Source organism: Rana temporaria, chromosome 1 (genome assembly GCF_905171775.1).
Source record: "Rana temporaria chromosome 1, aRanTem1.1, whole genome shotgun sequence".
In the NCBI taxonomy this organism is placed as follows: Eukaryota; Metazoa; Chordata; class Amphibia; order Anura; family Ranidae; genus Rana; species Rana temporaria.
In genome coordinates this window covers 244622596-244647762 of record NC_053489.1, presented here as the reverse complement: position 1 = coordinate 244647762, position 25167 = coordinate 244622596, and the positions used below count along the sequence as shown (strand labels likewise).

At 45.2% G+C, this 25167-nt stretch overlaps 1 pseudogene; it reads right to left on the bottom strand.

Moving 5' to 3' along the window:
- Positions 1–326: 326 nt before the first annotated feature.
- On the bottom strand, positions 327–24793 carry LOC120939952 (annotated as a pseudogene).
- Between the last annotated feature and the right edge of the window lie 374 nt (positions 24794–25167).

Here is a 25167-nt window from a genome sequence, read left to right as displayed (position 1 = left end):
GCAGGCTCAGAGAGGTCATACTGTTAGGTCCCATGGCTTAATGAGAATTGTAAGGAGAGCACCTGTGTACTGCGGCTCAACAGACTACTTTTCCCAAGCATGCACCTTTCCTCTTCGGCCGCCAATCTCATCGGGACTCTAAGTGTAGGCACAGATTGGAGGGAGATTGGTCATGCAGCCCTGTCATCACTCGCCCCCAGCTTAAATCCACTCGCCAAATGCTAGTAGGCGAGTGGAAATTTTGAGGGCTGTATATATATATATATATATATATATATATATATATATATATATATATATATATATATTACTTGAGTATTGGTCACTGTATTTAGGGCTGCTTCACTTTATTATATACATATTCACTGGTGCTGGTGACACTCTAGAAGTTCAGTAGCCATATATACTACTTGATATTTACTTTTATAATACTTTAATCGTTAACACTTCTAGTAGCGCATTAGTATTCCACATGAAAAAAAATGACATCCGTGCTAGTGTGGTCAGTTTGCTTCTAACTAGAGATACAAGCACTCCATGCGTAGGCATGTTGAGCCTGTGTCTCTGTAGTCACATCAGCAGACCCTCCCCCTGGCCAGAGATGCTACTGGAAGAAAGCTGTGACCTATCAGCCAATCTGTCTTATGCGGGGGCATGGACAGCAGAAGATGTACACATGAGGGGAAAGTCTCCCCGCTGTGTTAGACATAACTAGCAGCCCGCCCCTCCTCCAACACTAACATGCACACCACAGCACGGCATTCAACTCAGAGGAGGCTTTGTGCTCATGTGACCGCTGAATTAAAAAAATGAAAAAGGTACCAGAATTATTTTTGGGAAAACACTTACACATAAAATAGACACATATTTAATTAACTTTTCACAGATGTGGTTTGCCAAGTGTGGCTTTACATACACTTTAAAGCTTCAGATCTTGCTTAAAATTTTCCTATTCATCAATTTCTGGAGGGAACTTTTGACCTCTTGATTTCTAAGACTATAAATCACGGGGTTATGTAAAGGAGTTATAACACTATATAAGAGGGCAATCATCTTATCACTTTCTGGAGAAGTGACTTGACTTGGGCCTGAAGCCTTGTACACACGACCAAGGAACTCGGCGGGCGAAACACATCGTTTTCCTCATCGAGTTCCTTGTTAGGCTGTCGAGGAACTCGACAAGGCAAGTTTCTCCCTTCCCGTCGAGGAAATAGAGAACTTGCTCTCTTTTTGGCTCGTCGAGTTTCTCGACAGTTTCTTAGACGAAAATGTACACACGGTCGGTTTCCTCGGCAAAAAAATATCTCCCAGCAAGTTTCTTGCTGGTTTTTGTCGAGAAACTCGGTCGTGTGTACGAGGCCTTAGATACATAAAAGCTCCAGTTCCAAAAAATAGGCATACTGAAGTAATGTGGGAGGCACATGTGGAAAAAGCCTTCTTTCGTCCAGCTGAAGATCGAATATGTAAAATTTCCTGGACAATACGGGTATATGAAATTAACACTATAATAAAGGAGACAATTACAACCATAACAGTGTAGGCAAAAAGGTCAGTTTCTACCATTGAGGTGTCAGTGCATGCAAGTGAGATGACTGGAGGTGTATCGCAGAAAAAGTGGTCAATCGCATTTGGTCCACAGTACGGTAGACTGAAGATGTAACTGGTGTTAGCCAAAGAAAGTAGAATGCCACTGATCCATGTTCCTGCCACCATTTTGGTACATGCACTCATGCTCATGGTGGCAGAGTAGTGCAGGGGATGGCAGCATAACGGTCATATGCCATGACAGCAAGAAGGTAACACTCAGCAGTGCCAAGAAAAAGGAAGAAATACATTTGAGTGGCACAGCCAACAAATGAGATCCGATCACATCCCGAGAAGTAGGCATTCAGTACTGTAGGGATGATGACAGAGACATAGCACACTTCAATGAAAGAGAGGTTCCTCAGTAAGTACATGGGGCTGTGAAGATTGGAGTCAGTAAATATGAGAAGCAGGATGAGGACATTTCCTAACAGAGTGACAAGGTATAGCAGGAGAAATATGACCGCAATAACAAGTTGAACTCGAGAAGAGTGTGTGAAGCCAAGAATGATAAACTCTGTGACGATACTTTGGCTTTGTATGTGGTAGTTTTCAGGATGTTTCATCTGGAATAACAGAATACAATCGGTTAACAGAGAGTTTATTGTCACTTTCCTCTTGATTAGAAGCTAACAAATTCCAGAAGACAATTATCAAGTTTTTTTTCTGCCTGAACATATTAGAACCTATGTTTAAAAGTGTCTGAAGGGCAAACTTTTCCTACTGCTTATAGCAAGCAAACCAATTATTCCTTTCGTTCTCTTTCACTGTACAGAGAGATGGTTTCACCTGTGGGGTTATTATAATCAGCAATTACAGTTTTTTTTTTAATCATTAAAATTGATAAACAACAACAATTTTTTGATGTACTTTGCATGGGACCATGCTGTAGATTAGCCTTTCTCCCAAAAGAACCTTTAAAATAAATTGCAGGTCTCGGAGAACCCTTTCTAACACCAATTCCAATGAGACTTATTATTATTATACAGGATTTATATAGCGTCAACAGTTTACGCAGCGCTTTACAGTATTAGAAGGGAGACAATACAGTTATAATACAATAAAATACAAGAGGATTAACCACTTCATTACTGGGCACTTAAACCCCCTTCGTGCCCAGACCAATTTTCAGCTTTCAGCGCTGACGCTTTTTGAATGACAATTGCGCGGTCATACAACATTGTACCCAAATTATATTTTTATCATTTTTTTCCCACAAATAGAGCTTTCTTTTGGTGGTATTTGATCACCTCTGCGATTTTTATTTTTTGCGCTATAAACATAAAAAAACTGAAAATTTTGAAAAAAAACACAATATTTTTTACTTTTTGTTATAATAATATCCCAATTTAAAAAAAAAAAAAAAATTCCCTCGGTTTAGGCCGATACGTATTCTTCTACATATTTTTGTTAAAAAAAATCGCAATAAGCGTATATTGATTGGTTTGCGCAAAAGTTATAGCGCCTACAAAATAGGGGATAGATTTATGATTTTTTTTTTTTTTTTTTTTTTTTACTAGTAATGGCTGCGATTTGCGATTTTTTTTTGTCAGGCCTGCGATATTGCGACAGACATGTCGGACACTTTTGACACAATTTTGGGACCATTCACATTTATACAGCGATCAGTGCTATAAAAATGCACAAATTACTGTATAAATGTGACTGGCAGTGAAGGGGTTAACACTAGGGGGTGAGGAAGGGGTTAAATGTATTCCCTCATTGTGTTCTTACTGTGTGGGGGGAGGGGACTGACTGGGGGAGGTGACCGATGCTGTGTCCCTATGTAAAGGGACACAGATCGGTCTCCTCTCTCCCTGACAGCACGTGGAGCTCTGTGTTTACACACAGAGCTCCACGTCCTGCTGTGTCACCGACGATCGCGGGTGTTAGGCGGACATCGCGGCCGCCAGGCACTCGCATCGGCTCCCGAGCGATGCGCCGGGCACGTTGTTTCCCCCGCTGCGCGCCCCCAGCGGCGTACACGGGGAATCACAACAACAGGACGTCTAAAGACGTCCACTCGGCACTTGAGAGCCGCGCTGTGGACGTCTTTCGTCTATAGCGCGGCCCTCTAGTGGTTAAGAGGTCCCTGCTCAGAAGAGCTTACAATCTAATAGTGTGGGGCAGGTGGCACAAAAGGTTGTAACTGTGGGTAATGAGCAGATGGAAGTGGCAAAAGATTAGTTGGAGACGTGATAGGCTTCCCTAAAGAGAGAGTTTTCAGAGATTGCCTGAAGGTAGCAAGTGTAGGGGATAGCCGGACAGGTTGAGGTAGCGAGCTCCAGAGGATGGGAGAGGCTCTGGAGAAATCCTGGAGACAAGCTTAGGAGGACGAGACAGCTTGAGAGTAGGAGGTCTTGAGAAGAGTGGAGAGGAAGGTTTGGGTGATGTTTGGAGACAAGATTTGTGATGTAGCTCGGGGCAGAGTTGTGGATGGCAATTCTCCAACTATGAACCTGGTTCTTCACAGAAAGGCCTTATGAAAATATGAAATAGGCTTCCACAGTAACAGTTTTTATTAGTTAAAGGGGTTGTAAAGGTTTGTTTTGTATTTTCTAAATAGGTTCCTTTAAGCTAGTGCATTGTTGGTTCACTTACCTTTTCTTTCGATTTCCCTTCTAAAATTTTTTTTTCTTTGTCTGAATTTCTCACTTCCTGTTTTTCCTCAGTAAACCCACCACCATCAGCTAGAACAGCTTACTGACGAGCTTACTGAGGAGGAACAGGAAGTGAGAAATTCAGACAAAGAAAAAAAACATTTAGAAGGGAAATGGAAGGAAAAGGTAAGTGAACCAACAATGCACTAGCTTAAAGGAACCTATTTAGAAAATAAAAAACAAACCTTTACAACCCCTTTAAATACAGTAGATTGTTTTAAGAGGATTGGATGGTTAACTAAAATAACAAAATATAAAAGGATTACACAGTAAAAATACATAGTAGATTGTTGACCTATCCAATTAGGAGTTAGGAAAAATATTGTTTCGTGTTAAGGAGAATAAAAAACAATTATATGGAAGAACTTGGTGGAGATATCTTTTTTTTAACGCAACTACGAAAGAGGGGAAGGTTGCCAAGCCTCTGTTGCAACAGCAGGAAAAATAGGTTACTTGTCTAAGAAACTCCTGTATTACAATGCCTCAAGCTTTGTATGAGATAAAAATTCTGGGTTGATTCACATATTTATCCAGCCAACATGTAAATATGTAAGCAAGCCCATTCACCTGCAGCTAAATGTTCAAAGTCTCTAAAATGTTTAGCATTACTCATGGAAATACATTCAGGAGCTTGTTCACACTGTGGTCCTGATCACTGCAAGCATACCCTGTGTGGTGGCTCTAAATGTGTGCCCATTAAATGTGTCTGTGTTCCATGAGCAGGCGTTGTAGTGTGGTGGCCTGAACACTACAACAGTGTTTGAGCCAAAGGTAATTATTGTGTTCTTAGTCCTCCTGATGAGAGCAGTTCATCTGCTTTGCATGCTCTGCATCTAATGCAGTGTACACATAGCCTAAATGACTAAAAGAAACCATTTGCCTACTGGGCTATGTATTTGCATTGTCAGTCTTCATCACTAAAGGGACACAGAGTATAAATGATCTGCTTTCTAGAATTTTTCATAAGAAGCCAACATCTGATATCAGATAGGTAGGAGGCTGCTGGAGTTCTGGGCACCAGGTATACCCACAACCAGAGCCAGGACAAGGGGTGGACAGAAGGAACAGTTGCCCTGGGAGCAGCGTATATTATACAGATGGGAACCCCCGCAAGTTCCTTCTACTATTAGGTTGACAGGAGTAGCGACAGTGGTATCACTACTTCTGTCAGCCCAGTGCTGGAAGTGGTAAGTAGAGAGCTGGGAGGAGGTGTGGGCTGTGCTCTCTCTCCCCCTTCTCCTCATAAGCTCACACATAATGAAGGGGAGAGGGGGGCGCAATTTGGCACAATAATACACAATCCTCCTTTAAAAAAGCAGCATAATCCGTTACCAGTTTTCAATGAGTGTTTTCTCACTAAAGTGGAAACAAATTTCCTGTCTACCAGTGTTCAGCCTAAAACGATAGTTCAGCTTTACAAAAAAAACTGCCTGTGCAGGTAAGGCATACTTGTAATTTAAAAAAAATTGTGCAGCTCGGACTAAAAATGAATAATACCCTTGGGTAGGCCATTTACATACCTTATGAAGCCTGGTTGGAATACTCCCAGTACGTTGCTAAGTACTCCCAGGAGGCTGCTAAGTGAGGCCTAGTTGTCACTGCTCACCTCCACATCACATGAGTAAGCTCTTTCTTTGATTCAAATCCCCTCACTTGCTGTTTCTCTCCACTGGTGCTGTAGTTCTGAGCTTAGCATTTGAGAGCTCACTCCTGTGATGGTGGAGGTGAGCAGATGTGGTGGTATATGTGGTCCAATGTAATAAGGAATGCAAAGACCTGTACTGTACGTTAGGGAGACAAAACAAACAAAGTGTCCATAGCGCTTAGCAGTCTTCCTACGCCTTAAAGCAGAGTTCCGCCCGCCCCTTTTGTTATTAAAATCCAGCAGCTATACATACTGTAGCTGCTAACTTTTAACATTAGGACAGTCCAGCGTTGTCGGCACCCCGGCCAATGTTTACATCGGCTGGTCGGGTGCTGCCACCGCCATTGCGGGTAAGATAGCCCCGGCAGTGTAGCCTTTTGCATCATGGCAGGGTCCCTACTAAGCATGCGCAAAGACACATATTGGTGGTAGCATGGTGGGATGTGACACTGCTGTTTTCACAGTGACCAGTGGGGCTAAAAATGCCAGGGTATGCTCCCGACACTCATTATTATTAACAAACTACTCGAATAAGCAGCTAAACATCTTTCAACTTTATTGAACAAGTCTAGTTGAATGTTAACTACTACTGCTAGCAATGGGTAAGTACATAGTAACAGAAGGGCTGATCTACTCTGCTTTTTCTAACAGGCAACAGAGACTCTTAGCCAGATTCAGAGAGTGTTACGCCGGCGTATCAGTAGATACGCCGTCGTAACTCTGAATCTGCGCCGTCGTAAATTTAAGTGTATTCTCAAATTGAGATACACTTAAATCTAGCTAAGATACGACTGCGGGCGCCGTCGTATCTTAGCTGTCTATTTAGGCCGGCCGCTAGGGGCGTGTACGCTGATTTACGCCTAGAATGCATAAATCAGCGAGATACGCCTATTCACGAACGTACGCTTGCCCCTCGCAGTAAAGATACGCCGTTTACTTAAGGCGTTTTCAGGCCTAAAGTTATTCCACCAAAAAGATGGCGCAGCCAATGTTAAGTATGGACGTCGGTCCCGCGTCAAATTTTTAAATTTTTACGGCGTTTGCGTAAGTCGTAAGTTTGCGTAAGTTGTCCGTGAATGGGGCTGGGCGTAATTTACGTTCACGTCGAAACCAATAAGTCTTTGCGGCGTAATTTGGAGCATGCGCACTGGGATATGTCCACGGACGGCGCATGCGCCGTTCATTAAAAACGTCAATCACTTCGGGTCACGATTCATTAGCATAAAACACGCCTACCTCTTCACAATTTGAATTAGGCTTAACTTAGGACGCAAGTGCTTTGTGAATACAGCACTTGCCTCTCTAACTTGCGGCGTAGCGTATATGAGATACGCTACGCCTGCCTAACGTTAGGCTGATCTACCTGAATCCAGCTATAACTTTACATTATCCAACAATAAGCGGTTGCCATACACCTTTACTGACAATCGGGCTAGCATTATGCATATTTGATATTGAACTAATTCTGTAGTTTATCAACTTTGTCTAATGTCAGAAATAGCATCTGAGGCAGTGCTTGACCTGAGAGAGCTTGATCACCAACCTTTCAAAACTTATGAGATATCCCCCACTGTTTGCATAAGAGGATTAAACATATTAGTGAGTTAAATCCATCAGGCATATTAGCTGGCTTAAAGTGCAACCAGTCTGCTCATACCAGTGAAGAAAGTAATTAAAGAAGGTGTGTTAAAGTGGAACCTTTCCTATTTTTGTGCCCAGTTGTATCTGAATGGAAAGATTTCTAAACGTTGAATTGAGTTTTATGCATTTATATCTGGAAGACAATGAATAGTTATTCGTTTCTGATTTGGTTTTGAGGTCATGATGATAAACCAGTCTTATTGTAACCTAAGTGGAAAGTTGATCCATTTTCCAAACCTACTTGTAGTTCTTGGAGTTCTAAACACAGCTCTAGCGTCTCTTCCTGGAACAAGATATTACAAAGCTCAAACTGCCAGCTTTTATTATAGTGTTGATGGTCCCTCTAGAAAAATACGGGCCAGATTCACAAAAGAGATACGACGGTGTATCTCAGATACACCATCGTATCTCTGATTTTTACTAGTCCTATCTATGCACCTGGGGGGTTATCCACAAAGCCGCGGCGCAACGTAACTTTTCGGATTTAAGTTACTCCGCCGCAAAATTCCCAAGTTAGGTGCCGATCCACAAAGCACTTACCTGGAATTTTGCGGCGCTGTAACTTAAATCCGTCCGGCGCAAGGCGTTCCTATTCAAATGGGCGAGTCCCATTTAAATGAGGCGCGCTCCCGCGCCGGACGTACTGCGCATGCTCCGTCGGGTAAATTACCCGACGTGCATTGCGCTAACTGACGTCGCTCCGACGTCATTTGCTTAGACGTTAACGTAAATGGCGTCCAGCGCCATTCACGGACGTCTTACGCAAACGACGTAGAATTTAAAATTTGACGCGGGAACGACGGCCATACTTAACATGGCTTAAGACAACTAGGGCTTAGCCCTAGTTTTACGCGGCGGAACTCGACGTAAACGACGTAGATTTAGAGCGACGGGCCCGTCGGAACGTTCGTGGATCGCCGTAACTGGTCATTTGCATATTCTACGCCGGCCGGAATGGCCTCGCCACCTAGCGGCCGGCCTAGAATTGCATCCTTAAGATCCGACAGTGTAATTCAATTACACATGTCGGATCTTCGTCCTAACTATGGGAAACTGAGTCTGTGGATCAGTTCCATAGTTAGGACCAGGGATACGACGGAGTAACAGCAGTTACTCCGCCGTATCTCTTTTGAGGATCTGGCCCCAGATTCATAGAATCAGATACGCATAGATAGGGCTGAGATCCGACAGTGTCACACTGTGTTACACTGTCGGATCTTTTTTTTGATTTAAAAATGGCGCCGGGGGCGTTCCCGCTGATTTACACTGAATAATATGTAAATCAGCGAGATACGCAAAATTCACTAACGTACGCGGACCCGACGCTGTGTTCTTACGTCGTTTCCGTAGCGCGGTACCCGTCGTATACTTACCCCTTCTAAAAGCAGGGGTAAGTATTGTTAAGTATGGCCGTCGTTCCCGCGTCGATTTTGAAATTTCCTACGTCGTTTGCGTACGCCGATTCACGAACACGCGCGTCGCAAGTCCCGCTCACGTCGCAACCACTGACGTCCTATTGACGTCAGTGGGAGCAATGCACGCCGGGAAATTCCCCGGACGACGCATGCGTATTTAAATCGGCGCGGGAGCGCGCCTGATTTAAATATGACACTCCCCTAGCCGCGGAATTTGAATTCCGCCGGGGGAGTTAGGATCCGCCGTCGCAAGTTTGGAGGTAAGTGTTTTGTGAATTTGACACTTTCCTCACAAACTTGCGAGGGCGGATCTTAAAACACATAGGTTACACGGATCTAAAGATCCGCTAACCTTTGTGAATCTGGCCCTACATCTCCAAGGCAAATGCTGGAACAGGCAGTCAAACATAATTTTCTTTTACCTGGGAGAATAATCTGCAGCAACCAAAAATATATAATAACATTTTATCATTTTAGGAATATGCTATAGCTTTGCAAATTCTCTTGGTAATGTTTTAGATTGCAAAAACACCACTAAGTAAAGACCACTTTGTTACCTACATGTATGCTCAGTAATGTGTAATTGTAGAGTTACGGGTATTTATTACCTCTCACATGTTGAAAAATGACAATATTACTGTAGTGTATATTGTGACATGCCAAAAATGAAATCATGCAGGCTTGTATCATTACTATCCACTTTCATTTTTATATCACTTAATAATTGTAGAAGTACAGTATATAGTATATATTTATAAAGCAATGATTGCGATATCCACCAAATATTCGTCGCTGGTGAATTTTTTTCTGCACTGAATATTTGGTTAATGTCACATTTACGTCTTTGTAAATACAGCCATATTTATGTTGCACAAAAAAAGTGATATGCATGCTGTATTCATTTGTGGTTTATTCAGTGGTTAAAGAGGAAGTAAAGCCGATTTTTTATTTTTCCTCTAAAAAAAAAACCTGCAAGAGAAAGGCATAATGAGCTAGTATGCATAGCATACTAGCTCATTATGAATGACTTACCTGAGATTGAGGCCCCCGAAGTGCTCTCGTTCCCCTCCTCCGCCATGTTCCCTCCGCGCTTCTTATGGGTATCGCCGTTCCGGCGCTGTGATTGGCCGGAGCGACGATGACGTCACTCCCGTGCATGCGCGCGGGACTGGCATGATCATAATGCCGGGACGCTCAGTGCGCCTGTGCGATTGTCTACGACGCGAATGCGCCGTAGACATCGGTGCAGTGTTTTCTTCAAATATCTCCTTAACCGTGTAGGTTAAGGAGATATTTCTTGCACCTACAGGTAAGCCTTAATCTAGGCTTACCTGTAGGTGCAAGTTGTAAGAGTGGGTTTACAACCACTTTAAAAGCTGAACAAAAGAACTTAGGGCCAGATTCACAAAAGGGATACGACGGCGTATCTGCTGATACGCCGTCGTATCCCTGTTTCTATCTATGCGACTGATTCAGAGAATCAGTTACGCATAGATATCCCTAAGATCCGACAGGTGTAATAGTTTTACACTGTCGGATCTTAGGATGCAGTACCGCGGCCGCCGCTGGGGGGAGTTCGCGTCGTAAACCAGCGTTGGGTATGCAAATTAGCAGTTATGGCGATCCACAAAACTTTTTCCCGTCGTTACGTCGCCGCAAGTGTTAGTTTGCCGTCGCAAAGATAGGGCACCTTTTACAAAGTGCAAAATGACTCCACCATGTAAAAGTATACCCGTCTTTCCGGCGTCTCTTTTTAATTTAAAAAAAAAAAAAAAAATTCCCGGCGCAAGTCTTTTTTTCACGTCGCGATTCACAAAACGCCGGCGCGTCGTAATTTCGCGCAAAGCACGTCGGGAAATTTGCGTCGGGAGCATGCGCAGTACGTCCGGCGCGGGAGCGCGCCTAATTTAAATGGTACCCGCCCCATTTGAATTGGCCCGCCTTGCGCCGGACGGATTTAGGATACACCGCCGCAAATTTCCAGGTAAGTGCTTTGTGGATCGGGCACTTAGACAGAAAATTTGCGGCGGTGTAACCTAAATTGGTTACGTTACGCTGCGCCCGGGCTACGTGAATCTGGCCCATTATTCTGAGAGCTAGTTTTTCGGATAAATATTATTTTCTGTGCTTTAATAATGAAAATATGAGTGCACGTTCATGTCACATTTTAAAATTACTATTCTCTATGCCAAAACGTTTCAATGGCTTCCTTGTGCCAAGGTATTACCTCTTCATGAACTTGTATCTTTTTTTCCCAATGGTCTTTCATCTAATTACAACTTTGCTTTAGTGTATTTATTTAAAGTTTGGGATCCCAGGACGTTGGGCTGTCTTAAAGCGGGAGTTCACCCATTTGTGTTTTTTTTCCTCTTTTCCCCATAGCTGGATGCTCGTTTTGTCTAGGGGAATCGGCTATTTGTTTTAAAATATGAGCAGTACTTACCCGTTTTCGAGATGCATCCTCTCCGTCGCTTCCGGGTATGGGTCTTCGGGAGCGGGCGTTCCTTCTTGATTGACAGTCTTCCGAGAGGCTTCCGACGGTCGCATCCATCGCGTCACTAGTAGCCGAAAGAAGCCGAACGTCGGTGCGGCTCTATACTGCGCCTGCGCACCGATGTTCGGCTTCTTTCGGAAAATCGTGACGCGATGGATGCGACCGTCGGAAGCCTCTCGGAAGACTGTCAATCAAGAAGGAACGCCCAGTCCCGCAGCCCATACCCGGAAGCGACGGAGAAGATGCATCTCGTAAACGGTAAGTACGGATCATATTTTAAAACAACTAGCCGATTCCCCTAGACAAAACGAGCAGGAATCTAAGGGGAAAATGTGTTCTTCATGGGTGAACCTCCGCTTTAAGGGCAAACCTGTTTAAGGTGAACCTTTGATCAAATTTTAACTTGGATAAGCAAGTAGGCGTTCCTATGAAGAGGGGAACATGATTGACGGCCGGCTATGGCGCGTCACGCTTCCCGAAAATAGCCGAAATAGGACTTGGCTCTTCACGGCGCCTGCACAGTCAGCTCCTAGTCTGTGTGCAGGCACCGTATAGCGCTGTGAAGAGCCGAGTCCTACTCCGGCTATTTTTGGGAAGCGTGACGCGCCATAGCCGGCCGTCAATCATGTTCCCCTTTTTCATAGGAACGCCTACTCCCCGCGGGAGTCTGAAACAAAACTAATGGATTAAACTGTGAGTACAGCGCAAAAAATTAAATAAAGGCATACTGTAGCTGACACTAATATGCTGGATGGCATGGTAGAAAGTTGTTTTTTAGGGTGAACCTCCGCTTTAAAATCCCCCCCCCCCCTAAATTCCAGCTCCCCTATGTACCAATATAGCATTAATGTACTTATTTTGCAAAAATAAAACAGCTTTCCATTTAGACCCCTTTCACACTGGGGCGTTTTTCGGGCGTTTTTTAGGCGCTTTGGCGTTTAAAAAAAGCCTGTAAAGCGCCTGAAAGAAGCCTCATCTGCAATCCCAATGTGAAAGCACAAGTGCTTTCAGAGGCCTTTCACACTGCCAGCGCCCGAAAAACGCTGGTAAAGCGCTGCTAAGACCCCTTTCACACTGAGGCGCTTTTCAGGCGCTTTGGCGTTAAAAAAAGCTTCCTCAATGGGAAGGGGGCTTTAGGAGCGGTGTTTTAACCGCTCCTAAAGCGCTGCAAAGAAGCTGCATGCAGGACTTTTTTTGACACCCTGCCAGCTCAGCGCCTCAGTGTGAAAGCACTCAGGCTTTCACATTGGGATTGCAGATGCAGCTTCTTTCAGGCGCTTTTTTTAACGCTAAGACCACTTTCACACTGGGGTGTTTTTCAGGCGCTTTAGTGTGAAAGCACTCGAGCTTTCACATTGGGATTGCAGATGCAGCTTCTTTCAGGCGTTTTACAGGCGCTTTTTTTAACGCTAAAGCGCTTGAAAAATGCCCCAGTGTGAAAGGGCCCTAATTCTACACAGGCTTACCTCACTCCCTTCATAGCTGTTAAACACACTGCTCAATTACTTCTGCCTTACTTCCTGGTCAGACTATAGGTCATGACACAGGAAGGAGTTCACCAGCTGAGGGTAGATGATGCAGGATGTGTGCTAATGAGATCAGCTGGTCAACCCCTTCCTGTGTCTTGACCTAAAGTCTGTCCAGGAAGTAAGGCAGAAGTAATCGAGCAGTGTGTTGAACAGCTATAAAGAGAGTGAAGTAAGCCTTTGTAGAATTAATAAAAAGCTGTTTTATTTTTGCAAAATAAGTACAATAATGCTATATTGGTACATAGAAAAAAAAGATGAACTTATCCTTTTAGGTGGAAGTAATGTCCACCATTTAACTTGTAACTACAGGTAAGTCTTTAATAAGGCATACCTATAGGTACAGTGAATATCTCCTAAATTTGCACTATTTAGGATATATTCGCACAGGATGCAGCTGGTGACTTCACCCGCGAATGCTCTCTGAAGGGACGGTATACCTGTGCTGTATCTTCAGAGCTCCATGACGTCAAAACGGTCCTGGCCATTCAATCAGGCAGAGCCAGCAAACCCAGAAGGAAATGGAGACACAGGGAAGCCCTGAAAACCCTTGATGTGCAGGTAAGTCTGCCATAGTGTGTTAGTATGCATACTAGCAGATTATAACTTAAACCTGCATGGGGCCCCATTTTTTTTATTTTTGTGGTGGTTTACTACTGCTTTAAAGTGATTGTAAAGGTTATTTTTTTTCTTTATAACAAACAGGTTTATACTTACCTATGTGCAATGGTTTTTCACAGAGCAGCCCCGATCCTCCTCTTCTTGGGGTCCCTGCTGGTGGTCCTGGCTCCTCCTCTTCTCGGTGTGCCACCTGCAGGTTCAATTCTGAGCCATGCTGCATGTGTCTAGAGACAGCGAGGCTCGGCCCTGCTCTCCCAACTGTCTGTGAGCCAGACGTTATATATCACAATGGCTAAATCTGTGTGTTGTAGTGCATATTCAAACCTTAATACCATAAAAAATAACATGGTTATTAAATGATGCACTTCAATTTAACTAAACCCATTAGATTTTAGTAGACTAAAATGTACTGGAGATTTTGGTCAACTAAAATGTACTGGAGATTTTAGTCCACTAAAATACAGCTAAAATTAAAACAGTTGGGATGACTTAAAGCGGAGGTTCACCATTTTTGTTTTAGTCATATTTAAAGCGGAGGTTCACCCAAATAACATCTATATCAGACCAACTTCTTTATACTTCTAACATGTACAGTCCGCATTTTTTTTTTAGGCTGTACATACCTTATAATCTATATTTGCAATCCGGCTTCCTGGTACTTCTCCCTGCGGGAGTAGGCGTTTCTATGCTGAGGAGGAATGTCAACTGGGAGGTCGCCCAGATGATTGACATCCTTTCAGAAAAAGTTCCCCCCAGCGGATAAGGCCCCGACCCCCGTATTGCGTAGGCACGTTACGAGTCACGGCGTTTGCGAAAGAAGCCGAACATGCAGAGATGCGAGTCGGCTCTATACATGCAGCTCTGCATGTTCGTGTTCTTTCGGAAACGCTGTGACTCGTGACGCGCCTACGCAATATGGGGGGCGGGGCCTTATCCGCCGGGGGGAACTTTTTCTGAAAGGATGTCGATCATCTGGGCGACCTCCCAGATGACATTCCTCCTCAGCATAGAAACGCCTACTCCCGCGGGGAGAAGTACCCGGAAGCCGGATTGCAAATATAGATTATAAGGTATGTACAGCCTAAAGAAAAAAAAAATGCGGACTGTACATGTTAGAAGTATAAAGAAGTTGGTCTGATATAGATGTTATTTGGGTGAACCTCCGCTTTAAATATGACTAAAACAAAAATGGCATTTTAGTCAAAAGACTAAAAAGTAAATTGAAATTTGACAGAAAAATCTACACTGGCTGCCATTATCATGATGATTAGGCTCCATATTTACAATAGGCCACACATTCTATGAATTGGTCCTGCTGTTTATACTTTCTGAAAATCAATTGCTAAAACCACCAAATCAACAGTTTTTATCTGTTCAGTCATATTCCTGTTTCCTATAAAAGAATGTTCCATAATCCATAAATTAATACTTTTCTCCTGACAGATTACCAAATATTTTTTACAATGCTTTTTTAAAAAAAAAAATGTCCTTTAAGCTGTTTTGATAAGTTACACGAGTGTCATTTAATTAAATTAGCAGATGTCATTTAGCCTGAGGCCCCATACACACCATAGAATCTATCCGCAGATAAATCCCATCAAATGGGTTTCTGCGGATAGATCCTATGGTGTGTACACTCCGTCGGATATCTATCCGCAGATAAATCTCCCCTGGAATGGATTTCCAGCAGATAAATATTTGTCGACATGCACAGAATATCTATCTGCTGGAATCCATTCCAACGGATGGATCCGCTCGTCTGTACAGACTTACCGGATCCATCCGTCCAAAGGGATTCCCCGCACGCGCCGTAATGAATAGACGCATGCGTGGAATTCCTTATATGACAGCGTCGCGCCCGTCGCCGCGTCATAATAGCGGCGACGGCGCGACACGTCATCGGCAGAGGATTTCAGCGCGGATTTCAATGCGATGGTGTGTACACGCCATCGCATTGAAATCCTCTGAAATCTTAGAGAGGATTTATCCGCGGATACGGTCCGCTGAACCGTATCTGCGGATAAATTCTATCGTGTGTATGGGGCCTCAGTTCCTGAACTAAATAACCCTCATTATAAAAAAAAGTAAATGAAACCTAGGCATATGAAACTGCTTTGCTGAAAGAACTAAAAAGGTCAGATAACACAGAATACCTAGATGTGTATATGGATGCATAAAGACAGAACAAAGACAGAAAATGTAGTTAGGATAAAGGAAGGATATTACTAAAGAAACAACATTTAGAGTACGGATATTTGAAACGAAAAGTGCTGATTAATTTTCCAAGTGGTGAACAGTGAAACTCGGATAGAGTAATGTGATGATTCCCGCGAAGCAACAGGATTACACACATGCGATCTTGACATTTGACATTAATCATCTTTGTCATGGGGAATATACAGATGCAGAAGTCATTTCATTTCTTTTCTCTTTTTTATTTGCAGCTCAAAATCACAGCCACTGACCACCAGACCATGGTAAATGGTGTCAGGATGCTGAGTGGGAGGAGTTGGAGAAAATCAGTTTCCCGATCTCTTCTGTAAATAATGAACCTGGAAGCGACAAGCATTTTGTCACTTCAGGGTTCAGAGCTGTCATGATCTGCACTTGATTAGCTGCTGTGGAGGGCAGGGTCTGATAGACCCCTGATGTTTCCTTAACCACTTAAGGACCGCCGCATGACGATATACATTGACAGAATGGCACGGCTGGGCACAAGGGCGTAAGGTACGTCCCCTTTAAGATCCCGGCACGCTCGTGATCTGGTCCTAAGCTCCCTGACCGCGGGACCCGCAGACCCGATCACCGCCGGTGTCCCACGATCGGGTTAAAGAGCTAGCAGGTTGCCCCTGTGTGAACCGGCACCAAGTGTCTTAACGGCATACTAGAAACTCGATCTACAAGTCAAAGTTTGGGAAACTTCTGTACAGCTAGGGATCAGTTATAACAAAAAGGTAACAGATAATTGTAGCTATGTATTCTTACATTTGTTATGCCATAACCAGCTCCTTCCAGTATACTGGAATAAAACCAGCTTTTAAATTTAGGTTTTGTTTCATCTATGCAGATAAGACCAGCAGGAACATGCAAGGGGCATTTTTCATTCAAAATAGTAGTAATAAATGATAATTAGCCTGGCTAAATTTAGTACATTATATGATACTTTTAATCCTGTAAATCAGGTATAATGAGGTATAGTTGATGTACCATCAAGAATATCTCCAGGATTTTTTCTTTGGAATCTCCCCTTGTAGGGAAAAGCGAACTAGGAAATATGGAAAAGATTGTCTAATGCACTGTAGTTTACCTGCACCTCAACTGACCTCAAGCTTTTTTTCTTTCTCAGGATTCCTGCAGGTATCACTGGCTGCTGCTGTCCCCCAGGTGGGTTTGGCTGGTGCTGGCTGTCCTCCAGGGCTGGTACTGCTGGCTGGTACTGCTGGTGTGTAATGCTGGTGTGTACTGCTGGCTGGTACTGCTAGCTGGTAATGCTGGTGGCTACTGCTGGCTGGTACTGGGAACCCGGCCATCCCAGAGCAGAAGGTGCCGGGCTACATCAGAGGGAGCACCACGGGCCACATGGGCCAGCGGTTAGGCACCCCATCTACTGGGTTTCTGTGCAGCTGGGCTCTGTTTTAGTTGTTTGGTTAGCTACAAGTATACATACCACATATACAGTATAGTTAACATATATGCAAAGAAAGTGAATGTAAACAGGACATACAGACAAAAGGATTACATCAATTACGGTAAGTTAATTTAACCACTTCAAATCTGGGAGGTTTACCCCTCTTCATGACCAGGCCATTTTTGTGATACGGCACTGCGTTATTTTAACTGAAAATTGCGTGGTTGTGTACCTAAACAAAATTTATGTATTTTCTTTCTCCACAAACAGAGCTTTCTTTTGGTGGTATTTGATCAGCTCTCCAGTTTTTATTTTTTTTGCGCTATAAAAAAAATACAGAAAAAAACAAACAAAAAAAAACAGTATTATTTACTTATTTATCTTCTATAAAACATATCCAATAATTATAATTTTTAAAAAAAAATCGAATTTCTTCATCAATTTGGGCCAATATGTCTTCTGCTACATATTTTTGTTAAAAAGAAAAATCCCGGGGCGTGGTCTGGAGCTGCATGGAGTAGGACGTCCTGGGTGAGAGCTCCGCTCGAGACTGATCCTTTTTACCCGATCCTGGGGGCTAAACTTTCCGCAACTAGACCCAGAAATACCCTGCACCGCCTGCACGCCTCTGAGCCGTTATGTCTCCCCACGAAAAGATCCGGTGTCCTCGCCAAGCTTGACAAGTACCGCCATGAGGAGCGGGACCCTGAGGAGGAATATGGCGTCGCCCCACTCCCAGAGGAGGACGAGCGGCCCTCTGGCGACACTGATAGGGTGCTGGAGGCCATAGCCGTGTGCCAAACTACCCTCACCTCCAGGATTGAGGATGTGAAGGTCGACATATCTCACATCCGGGGTCTGGGCGAGCCACCAAGCGGTCGGCAGTCCTCTCCCACCTTAAGTCCCAGGAAGCGGACATTTCAATTCTCGTTGAGACTCACCTTGCGGGCCAGAAACAGATGTGCCTCAGAAAACCCTGGGTGGGATGGGTGTACCAGGCCCCACATACCTCCAACTCCCGTAGGGTCGCGATCCTCATTGCCAGGTCGATGCAGTTTCAGCTCCACGCACTACAGTTGGACCCCCAGGGATGTTTTCTGTTTCTGCATGCTAATGTTGAGGGGTTGGAGATTCTTCTCCTGGCCTTCTACATCCCTCCCCCGTTCCAATTTGCCATGCTACAGCAGGGGATGGCCTTTATGGCCCAACATCCCTCAGTGCCAGCCATTTGGGCAGGTGACTTCAACATGGTTATCACCCCGAGCCTGGACAGACTGAGCCCAGCTGCCCCCACAGACCCCCCGTCTGGTATCACCAGATTCTGGAAATTTCTAGAAGAATTTGCCCTTACCGATACGTGGCCATATAGACACCCGACACAACTAGGTTTCCCCTGTTTCAGTCCCTCACGTGCAGCAATGTCCCGAATAGATCTTATTCTCGTTGCCCCCCTCCTCCCACACCTCCTGGATGTAGGCTTCGACACCAGAATACTCCAGAATACTCTCTGACCACTCCCTGTACTGGGTCACACTGGGTCACACTGAGGCTCCCGGCTTCTCCTGCGGTCCGGATATGGAGACTGAATGCGTTCTGGCTTAATGTCCTTCCGGACCTGGACACTGTCCGGTCTGAGTGGGAATACTATTTCCGCACAAATGATGGTTCTGCCTCGGTGGGACCCGTATGGGAGGCCTTCAAAATTCATGCCCACATGATCCTTTCCACGCATATCAACAGACAAGGCCTCCTTCAAGCTGTTGATCCGCCAGACATTCCAGACCGTCCCGACATCTGCTAACGCATCTCAGTTGCGATTGCAGACCAGGTTTACGGATCAGTTGCACTTCGAGAAGGTACGACAGGGCATTTTCTTCAGCAAACAACACACTTATGAACACGGCGAGCGAGCGGGCAAGCTCTTCGCCTACATGGCCCACTTAGACCACAAGCCCCCGGTGGTGGTGGCTCTCGGACGCTCACGGACCCCGACCTGGTGGCTGAGGAATTCAGGTCCTTTTATTCGGGGCTCTACTCTTCCACCGCTCGCCACTCCCATGACGAGCTATCTGCCTTCCTGCGGGGTGTCACTTTTCCCACACTCTCCCCGGCCCAGGCATCCCAACTTGAGGCACCCATCACCACGGGCTCGGACGGGCTCCCCCTCGAGTTCTATAAACAGTTCAGCGAGACCCTTATCCCTAAACTCTGTAAGCTGTACACGCACATCTTTGACACAAACACACTACTGGCATCTATGGGCGAAGCCCTTATTGTTCTCATACCCAAGCCAAGCAAGGACCCGCTATTCCCTGAATCCTACCGGCCCATTTCCCTTCTCCAACTAGACGTGAAGATTATAGCTAAGATTCTGGCTCTGTGCCTTAACAAAGTAATCCTTAGTTTAGTGCACCCTGACCAGACCGGATTCATGCTCGACAAAAATACAGCTTTCAATCTCAGGCAGTTACACATGAACCTCCAGGCCCGGCACTCAGACATGGGTTCCAGGGTGGTGGTTAGCCTCGACGCCGCTAAGGCGTTCGACTCCGTGGAGTGAAGCTACCTGTGGGAGTGCCTCCGCAGATTTGGCTTCGGCCCAAACCTTGTAAAGTGGCTTCAACTCCTATACCAGGCCCTCACGGCGCATATCCACGTTAACGACAGAATCTCGCCCTCCTTCCCGCTTTCCTGTGGCACGCGCCAGGGCTGCCCCATATCGCCCTTACTGTACGCTCTGGCTGTAGAACCTCTTGCTATTGCCCTTAGAGGCCATCCAGGAATCAGAGGACTGCGCTGTGGTCGGACGACCGAGGTGGTCAGCCTCTACATGGACGACATGCTCCTTTACCTCGCGGATGCTGGCCCCTCGCTTCAGACAGCCTTACAAATTATAACAGCCTTTGGGGCATTCTCAGGGTTGCAGATAAACTGGGCCAAGTCCCACATTCTCCCCCTAGATCTAGGCAATGGCGTCCCTGGGGGGGGGCAGAGGCCCCCCCCCAACATTATGCTGTGCCCCACCATGTGCCCCCCCCCCTTAAAAAAATGTTTTATTTTTTATATTTTTTGTTCGGGCCGCTGCTGGAGTAACACAGTCTCTCCTAGTAAGCTTCTGCTGGGGATTCCTCCCCCCTCCCTCTGCTCACTGACACTGCAGAATGCGAGCGCTCACACAACCACAGTGGCCCAATCTGCTCCTTCCCCTGCATCCTCATTGGCACGGAAAAGAGCGAGTTGCAGGAAGGATTCCACAAGCACTGTGGGGAGTGGGGGGGCAAGCCTTCATCTCAGTTACTGAAAAAACAGACTGATTTCTCCCATCCTTAGGACAGGAGAACCAACCTGTAAATTCCGAGAGTGGTGACTGCAAGCTGAGCCGAGTGTCAGTCTATAACACTTTCACAGCCCAGCGAGTCCAGCCACCCCCTCACTCTCCACACATACAAGCAGAGAGGAATACAGCTCCTCCTCCTCCTTCCAGTCCCACGCACACTATCCGGGCATGCTGTATCTGAAGAGAGGGGATGTGTGGGTGAAAAATATGAAAATCAGCAGCATTCCTGGCTGTTTGTGAATGATGCCTGAGATTCTAGCCTGGACCATGTTTAAGTGTGTGCACTGCAGTACACTGTAACCACTGAACTGCATTATCTCCATCCCTTCTCTCTCCCATCTGTCTCCCTCCCCCTCTCTTGTTCTTTCAAGACATTCACAATTTACTTTCACTTTCAGTTAGGCAGGTAATATACGGTGCAAATTTCTTTCCTGCATCCACAGATTGCAGGAAAGAAACTTGCATGATTCCCCCTATCAACACAGACAGTGGTGACAGGGGAATATCCCTCCTGCCCAGCAATTGTATTCTCCCGACAAACAGTGATTATCACTCGTGGCTATACAGCAACCACTACTGCTCATTAATGGTTCAAATCTCAGCCAGTTCCTGCTGAACCAGCTGAGATTTAAATTGTCTATGGCTGGTCTTAGCTCTTAGGCAGCTCATACATTGATCACTTTTTTTCATTCAACTATTAGGTTGAATGAAAAAAAAAAAAGAAATTACCCAATTCCCCCATCTACACATTATAGGTGGACAGGGGAATCCTCCCTGTGTGGACCAGTGCTGGGACAACCAGAGTTGCTGTCCTGTCCTGGCTATTTACAGCGCTGGTCTCTGTCCCCATGGCAGCGGCGGCAGCACATTGGAACCCAGTGCTGGTTACTTTATGGGGCTGATGTACAGGAGGGCCAGCAGAATTTGTTGTTAGAGATGGGCTGGGCATGTTCAAAATTCCACATGCCAGAGCCTACCAAGAAGCCCACACTGCACAGCGCTAATCACAGGCAGTGAGACATTTCCCGGTCCGCAGCTGCACAGATCAGGAAATGTCTCACTGGCTGTGATTAGCACTGTGGAGTGTCGGCTTCCTGGCAGGATCGAGCATGTGGGATTTCAAACACACCTGAGCCCATCTCTAATGGTTGTAGACAGTTGAGCTTCCTGCAGGTTGCTTAGCAGCAGTGGAGCCTTCTCTGACATGCTGATCATGATGCAATCCAGGTGATGCTCCTAGTCAAGTCCTAGTGTTCAATATCAGTGATTTTATTGATCAAAGCCTACACAGGCATAGAGCCCACATGGCTGCTGAACATACGGTTGATTATATATATGTGGTTGTACTCTTGATGCTAATAAATACTGTGTTTATTAGATCTGACTGGGAGCATCACCTGGATGACATCCCAATCAGCATGTCAACAGAGAAGGTTATACAGCATTACTGCTGCTAGGTGACCAGCTGGGGGCTCGGCTCTCTATAACCAATTGTGCCAGCCTTCCCCTGCATGCACCCATATAGTCACTAGCATAGGTCCTAAATTAGGACTCCTAATAGACTGCCGCCACTGCCAAGGAGACAGATGCCAGACCAGCGCTATCAATAGCAGGAACAGGACAGCTGGGGAACCCCACAGTGGCAGAATACCAGGGCCCGGTGGCAAGACAACCTTTGCAACCCTGATAGTTCTCCCACTGCTTTGGACCCTTATATTTTCTTGGTCTGCTGGTGACATATATCTCTCTACCACTCTGGGGGGCCCCAATATAGTAGGAAGGAAGCCCACTGCAGAACATGCGAAAGGGCTCGTTGTGGGATCGTAGTAAAGGGCCCCAGGATATACTGTGTGTATATATATATATATATATATATATATATATATTTGCATTTTATAGTTGGCCCCCCTACGTTTGTCCCTGTTCCCCCATGTGCCCCCCTAAATAGGAAAGCTGGAGATGCCACTGGATCTAGGCGCCCCCACTGCTGACCAAGCCGTACTCCTCCTTGTCAGAACAAACGCCATTAAATACCTAGGTGTCCACGTCTCCAGATCCCTTCTAGACTAAATTATCCTCGACATTGAGCCCCTATTCAATACCCTGAAAACCAAAACGCAGATATGGTCTTGTCTCCCCCTTGGGGTTATGGGCCGAATTAACCTGGTCAAGATGATCCTCCTCCCAAAGCTGTCTTTTGGCAGGCCCTGCTTTATCTCCCCCTGTGAATATTCAAAGCCATGGAGTCTATCCTTAACTCGTTTGTTTGGGGCCCTTCCCGACACAAACTGTCGTGGCGAATCCTGAAGTGCCCGTCCGGCCTGGGTGGCATCTCAGTCCCTGACCTCTCTCTCTACTACATAGCGTCTCAGCTTTCCCACTTCTACTACTTTAATCACTCAGACAGAGAACGCTACTCGGCCCTGGTATGTTCCCAGACCCCTGGCCCACTGTCCCACCCCTTCCACCCCTGCCCAGGCAAATACCACAAGGTTTGGGATAGATGGCTGGGGGACGCCTCCACCTGTGATGTGAATGACTAGCCGTGCTCCTCCCCGGCGGCCCTGCTGGCCCCGCACTGCTCTGCCCTCTTCTACGCTGTAATTTATATGCACATGTAATGTTATTCTTTGCCATGCCCGTATGTACGTCAATGGGATTTATGCGTAACTGTAGTGCTTGTTGCACTAGATATCCGTTTGTTTGTATATTTTTTCTATGCTCAATAAACGTTGTTTTGATTAAAAAAAAAAAAAATCCCAATAAGCGTATATTGATTGATTTGCGCAAAAGTTAAAGTGTCCACAAACGAATGGAGTATTTGTTATTATTATTTATTTATTTTTTACTAGTAATTGCGGTGATCAGCAACTTATAGTGGGACTGCGATATTGCGGCGGTCAGTCGGGATACTGACACTTTTGACACTTTTTGGGGACCAGTGACACCAATACAGTGGCCAGTGCTAAAAAAAAATATCACTGACACTGTACTAATGACATTGACAGGGAAAGGGTTAACATCGGGGGCGATCAAAGGGTTAAATGTGTGCCTGACCAGTGCTTTACTACTGTGGGGGAGGTGATTATACTAGGATAAGGCATGGATCAGTGCCCCTGCATAGCAGAGAAGGCATGGATCAGTGCCCCTGCATAGCAGAGCAGGACCCATGTCTTCTGTAGTGACAGAACAGCGATCTGCCTTGTTTACATAGGCAGACCGCCGTTCTGCCTGTGTACAGAAGCATCGAGTCCGCTGTACCCGCCAATCAGCTGTCGTTATATCTAATTACAGCGGAAGCAGGCCAGGGGCAGTGCGCACGTGTGCCCTAAACCCAAGGGTGCAGGATCACGTACTAGGTACCTGATCCTGCACAGGAGAGAGCTGCCTTGCCGCTGTATATATACACACTATACGGTTGGCAAGCAGTTAATATGAGGTGTGTTCTACATAATGTTTAGGCTCAAATGACCACGAGAGCCTGAATAACATAATTTAATTTGCTTATGTCTTTTCTATTTGCCAAAAGCAATGAAGTCAGAGGCCATCAGTTTGAGGTCTTTGCAGAGAAAAACAGCGGCCAATACAGTTGGAAACATTCAAAACATGAACATCTGCTAAAACTGTTAAGCATGAAAGTATTAAGCCATGAAATGAAAATCTGCTTATACAATTTCATGTAGATATGCAGGTAAAACTACTTTTGGAATCCTACCAAGCAAGCTCAGAATTTTCCATACCAGCATCAGCGTATCTCTCTACCTTCTGTCATGTGAGACACTGTAACTATACTGATGGAAGTAGAACAAAGGTCCAAAACCTATCTCAGCTTATAAAAGTTCATCAAATATACCTATTGGGAATTAACCAAAACAATAGTTAAAGTAGTACTAAGGGCTCATAACTTTTACTAAAACAAGTCTCTAGAGACGCATCATAAATCAAAAAAACATATCATGCATTACAAGAACTTCCAGACAGAAAGTGCACTCTAAAGATCAGTACAATTCACTTGGCCACAGTACTTGAAACTACATTCCCCAGTATCCCAATCAAGCAACTATAGGAAGACCCACCTCTGATCTGCTTTCCTTGAAAAAAATAAAATAAAAATCCTTTGGTGATGAGGGGACAGTGCTGCCAAAGGATGGAGCTACTGTCAATCACTTTTCCTGGGAGGGCTCCTGTATGCTTAGATCTCAGTTTGCTTGTGCGCTATGGCAGCGGCAGCATCCTCATGCTGAAATGTATTCCTAATGCTGGGATCATAGGGTGGCTCCATAGGTTCTTGTGTGGGAAAGGAGCCACCCACAAATAGGAAACTGCAACCAGCGCTGAGTGGAAAGTATAGAACAGGTAACAAAGACAAGTTTGGACACAGAAATAAGAGGCATACCAATTAGGTCTTTTATTCAGCTACTGAACTTGCTTAAAACAAAATTGAGGGTTTACTATCACTTTAAGGCCTCATGCACACTTGAGCTCAAACACGTTGCTTTTATAGGAGTTTGAGCTTTTTTTTTCCTCTGCCACTAAATTCCCCTCCATGTTAACCTATGTGTACATGCACACTATACAGTGTCTTGAAAAAGTATTACTCCTTACCCTAGGGATCT